At 37.9% G+C, this 5,563-nt stretch overlaps 1 long non-coding RNA gene across 1 annotated transcript; it reads left to right on the top strand.

Moving 5' to 3' along the window:
- Positions 1 to 282: 282 nt before the first annotated feature.
- Positions 283 to 3,832, top strand: LOC109705354. Its single transcript, XR_002214703.1, has 4 exons — positions 283 to 2,658; positions 2,793 to 3,004; positions 3,160 to 3,244; positions 3,326 to 3,832. It is a non-coding gene; the product is annotated as an uncharacterized LOC109705354 (long non-coding RNA).
- The last annotated feature ends 1,731 nt before the right edge of the window (positions 3,833 to 5,563 follow it).

The following is a 5,563-nucleotide window of genomic DNA, read 5'->3' as shown; positions in this document are numbered from 1 at the left end:
AACTTCAAATACCACCTCCGTGATTTCATACTTTCTCATTTTAGTACTCTGTGGTTTAAAATGTATCAATTTAGTGTCATATGATTTTATTTTTATCTTTTTATTGTCGATTCCACCAATTTTTTTCGTTAAATCGGTGACAAAGTTAAAACTAAAGGGTACTAAAGTAAATATTCAATAAACTTAGGTGGGGTATCTGATGTTTTTTGTATATAATTTAATGAAATATTAACGAAAAAGTTAACGAAAAGATAAAAATGAAAACAGAGGACGCTAATTTGATACACTTTAAACCACATAATAGTAAAGTGAAAAAGTGTGAAACTACTGGAGTGGTATTTGAAGTTTATCTTTTTTTTTATCAAGATAAATTATATAAGAGATCTAATTCTCTAATCTTTTACTCAAATTTTGAATTAAGTACCTAACATTTTGGACCCTCCTCCGTTGACTCGGAATTTTGAATAAAAAAAAAACCCATAAGTCCTCGAGTTCAATCTTTAACTTTTTGATGTCTTGATTTTTTCTCCTGTGGTCATTGCATTACTGAGTCATATTTAACTAATAATATATGTAATGGTGTCACAATATGTCATAGTGAAAATGTTTGAAAGGCCAGCATAGTGATGCCAATGCAGACCGTAGCAAATGTAGGATGAGAAAAGTAAAATTAATTAGGTGATATGACTCTGCATTCTATACACTACTTTTCCTCTCCATAGTAGGCTCCTTTTACTTTTTTGTGACTATATTCTATTTCTCAGATTTTTTTTTTTTTCAATTGCTACATCTAATTTATTGGTAGAGAAAGGCTAATTTATATCATTTTCGTACAATATGTTATTGTTAGTACAAAAATATCAACTTTTCCAGAAGTTTTTGAAGGGCCCATGGGCTGCACAAGCTAATTCAATAGTAAACATCAAGGACTATTGTAAACAATAATAATAATAATAAATTAGCACATGTCAAAATAAGCCCGCATTTCTCAAAACAAATATTAGACAGATCATTCGGCCCGTAGGCCAATACAATGGTTGTTTTGTAGGCTATGTACTCAGGCCGAGTAAGTTTTTTTTTTCCCCCTCCTTTTTTGTACGACTAATTATCTAGATATGAATTTAACCTAAACCATCAGCTTGACAGGGCAAAAGACGTTTTTGTCCAGAGAGCTGTGAGCCTATTAAATATGGATACATATATTGCAAGTTCAAAATCGATTCAAATATAATATTATATTTTAAATGGAGCTGCAACATGACTGTGAAGATTCTTCTGCTTTTCCAATATTAGGCCTCACTGACTTTGATTGATCTTAAGTTTTCGATTGAACGCCTATGTGTTTTTAAAGTAGTAAATTAATTATGCAAGTCTAAGTCCGATTCGAATATGAGCTTCTATTTTATGTAAAGGGTTTGAAGGCTACTCTCGTTTTTTTTTTTTTTTTTTGAGAACACAATTCATTTATTAGAAAAATAAATATAGCAATATGTGAGGAGTAAAAAGGTCTTGCCACAAAGGGACCAAAAAAGAGTAAAAATGTAATAAAACAACTATATTTTGCATTAAAATTTATGAATTGAATAATATTTTTCTGCACTCGCTGTGTTACGTTAATTTTGCCTGAAAAGTCAGAGAAAATTTTTATGAGAATTGGCACTACCATCCCTTATATATCTGAATTGGTTCTCAAAGATAGAAAATTCGAAATGAAAAAAATCAAGATTTAGGAATTTGAAGTATCTTGAAACCAATTTTTTTTAATATACAAATTTAGTTAACCAAATCTCAAAAAAATGGTGGACATGAATTTTCAATTAAAAAAATCACTAGTGTAATCCACACGAAAAGTTTACTACATGATACAATAAACTCCTCGATGACAAGTTCTATGGATTTTCCGTTGGATACGAACTGGTCTAGGCCTAAAGGCCTAAATCAGGAAACATAAAATTAAAACGCTTCATCAACAAGATAAAGAGTAGAAAAATGGTGCCCAATTTGAACTGAGATTTTGGGTGGCTTGAATTTTGCGTGACTGTGAGGACTTGAAAAAGTAGGCCCATAAAAGTGTGATCGGGCTTGGATCCCTTTTAATCGAACACTCGTAGGCCTGGGCGAGTTGTAAGAGCGGAAATGATGGGCGAGCAAATCAAAGCCGCAAGGCCTCTCCCCCGATATGGGCCGACTCCTCCCCAGCTAACTTTCTCTCGATCAGCCAGACAGCCACCCCCTCTAGAGATGGAGATAGATTAGCCGCCGATGGTCGACGGCGATAACGGCGGCCCATCCGGCTGCGGCGGCAACGGCGGTCCCGACTACGGCGAGGATGGCGCGAGTTGAGGAACCAAGTTGCGGCACCAGTTCGTGAGGGTACCCGTAGAGCACTTCAGGAAGACGATGAGGGCAAACCAGCGGTGCGCCAAGGAGGAGGTTTCAGCCGTCCGCGCCGGGGTGTAGGTGGCCTCAGTCGACGACTCCCTGTCCAGGGAGGACACCTCCCTTGTCTCCCGTCTCCTGGTGCTCGCCGTCGACGCTTATAGCCACAAGATCAAGCACCTTCTCGAGCCCCAGCCAGAGCACGGCCGGATCCAGTTCCATTGACTCAACATCAAGAATGGCTCCCAGCCCGAGGGCCCCATCAAGATATCGGATCTCGTGAGCTCCTCGCCTTCCTCTCTCTCTCTCTCTCTCTCTCTCTCTCTCCTCGCCGACAGGTCCCTCCCCTGCATCTCCCATTGGCCCCCTCTTTCTGGAGATCCGCTTATCCCCCCTTCTCCGGACGTCTACAGATCACCTCCTCGACTCACCACCGGAACACGGCTGGATCCAGTCCCACCGACTCAACATCAAGAACGACTCTTGACTCGAGGGCCTCATTAAGATGTTGGATCTAGTGAGCTCCTCGCCTTCCTCCCCCCCCCGCAGACGCGCCCAAAAAAACACCAAACATCCGCTTCTCCCTCTTTCTCTGGATGCCTTCTTCTTATTTGCTTCTTTACCTGTACGTTGTTTCTTTCCTCCTGCGGTCTTTCTGGTTTCTTTTGCCTTCTACTTCTTTGTTCCTAGTATCTATTGCGTTGTTTCGATGGATTCCTTTGGGTTTAGCAGAAGGGAATCATCCATTCCGTTCCTAACCTCTCTCGTTTTGTAACACAGACGATCAACCTGGTGGCCATCTGTCCCCTGCCGAGTACAGTATCCACCCACCATATACAGCAATTTCTTGGATGCCCTTCCGGTGGTAAGTATTGTGTGGATCCAGATCTCTGCCTAGTGTCTCCCTAATTTCCCAATGGTCTTGTGCTGTGGCATCACGGTGCAGGTTAAGTATTGGTCTGAAAACAGCAAGCGGCTCATTCACTTCTCCACTCATGAGGTGTTGGGAAGACTATTGGAAGCTTTCTCCCAGAGGATCACCCTCTGCGACAGGTTATATTGCCCCCTTTTTTTTTCTTTGTTCGTTGTTGTATCTCACACTTTCGCTCTTATCGGTAGAAACCAAAGAAAATATGAAAAAACAGGAAGAAAATGTCAAGAAGTCAAGTTGATTAGTGTTCATACCCCCTTTCCTCGTGAAAACTAAAAAAAGAAAATTGAAACATGCAAGAGTAGTTGCAGATCTATAATGGTGTTGTAGAATATTTGTGTGATTTCCGCAATAATGGTAGTTTTGTTGTTTGAATATGTATTTAAGCTGGTCCTTGATCTAGTACTAGCTGGTTAAGTAGTTTAAAGTGGGTCATTAGTTTAAAGTGGGTCACAACTTTCTCTTGGATAGAGATAATGTCACTTTTGCTATCTTTATTTGTTTTTTCTTTTGGTTGATTAATCCTGAAACTGTCCATGAATTGGAAATCTAGCATCCATACAAGATCAAGTCAGTTACAACTGAGCAAGTAAAAAAGTGTCAGGAAGATGTTAAAGAGTAGATAGTAACATGTGTGGAGCTAGAATACTTCTAAGAATATATGAATACTGCATTCCTAAGTTTTTAACCCTTTGATCTGTAGAGTTTAGTAGGAATAGGCGGAATAATATTTGATTCAAGAACTAAAAGGTTAGAGTATGTACTACACATATGCTTCTATTAGCACCGTAGATAGGCTGTAGTAAAATGAAAATTTTGGAGTTTGAATAGCCATTTCCAAATGTTTGGAAGTTTAGATTAGGCGGGGGTCTTGATCGAGTCCAGTTCGTTAAACAAGTCCTATTAAGTGCTCAATAGTGTTTATCCAACCTTCACGCTGGGATTGCATTCTTAGTCAAATCCGTACCAAAGCATCATAATCTCCATCTATTCACATCTATAGGGAGGAGGACGTGATGAACTAGGTAGGCCCAACCAGGCTGAAACTATTTTAGCCTAAATATTGAAGCTTGACCCTACTCAATCATCTATTTTGGATATACAAAGCTGGACCGAAAGACGGTTCAGTCAAATGGGCTTTGTTTATGCCCGGGCCCAATTAACCAATAATTGGCTGAATCCAATCAATCTATCCGATCATTTGAGCACATCCCGACCTTAGTTGATTTAGTCATGTCAGTTTGTTAAATATTTAATTAAATGGAGGCAGACTGCGTGGAATTCCTTAAGCCTCCGTTTGGTTCGGGGTTAAGGAAAAAGTAGCTATACCAGGGATAGGGTTAAGTTCAGGGTTAAAGTGGTGTTAAAATTTTTTTGTGTTTGGTTGAAGTAGGTGGGATAAAAAGATAATGATTGATAAATAAGAAAAAATGTGAGGGCTCGGGATGCGTGCGGGATTAAAGTTGGGAAGGGGAGTGGGGTTAATGATTGATAAAGAAGAAAAATGTGAGAGCTCGGGATGCGTGCGGGGTTAAAGTTGGGAAGGGGGTAGGGTTAGTAAACCCCACCCTTTTTTCATGGTGTTTGGGTATAAATTGGGGGTTAAGGGGTTATTCCACCCCTTAACCCCCAACCAAACGGGGGCTAAGGCCTTCGGGGGATAAGCGGGGATAAAGTTATCCCCGCTATTCTGCCAAACGGGGTGAGTTTTTACCAGGATATTTTATTCCGGTCAAACCTTGTTATTTCTGGTTATTCCGGAATGGCAAAGAATTTGCTATTCCACTATTTTGGTGGAATAGTATTATTCCAATGCTTAATTTCAAACTTAATTAAAATTACAAATTAAATTAAAATTAAATTATATAAATATAATTTGTTATATGTTATAATACATTATTTTTATTATAAAATTATTAATTGTACGACAATAATACATATTATTTATATTTAAATATTATAATAAATATTATAATAAATTATATTTAAATATTATAATAAATTTTTTTTATTAAATTTAAGGATAAGTAGAATTTTTAAAAAATATATAAATTTATTATAATAAATTATTTTTATTTTACAAAACCCATTATCTTTTTTATTCCATCTTACCTAACCAAACGCTATTTTTTTTATTCCAGGAATAACCCAATTTTCATCCAAACGTAAAATTGATCTAATCCTCGCTTATACCTCAATTTATACCTATCCCTAGAATAGCCACTTTTTTTTTATCCCCGAACCAAACGATAC

This window comes from Ananas comosus, unplaced genomic scaffold, assembly GCF_001540865.1.
Source record: "Ananas comosus cultivar F153 unplaced genomic scaffold, ASM154086v1, whole genome shotgun sequence".
Lineage (NCBI taxonomy): Eukaryota > Viridiplantae > Streptophyta > Magnoliopsida > Poales > Bromeliaceae > Ananas > Ananas comosus.
Note: the sequence above shows the minus strand (reverse complement) of the source record. Positions and strands in the feature narration are given on the sequence as shown.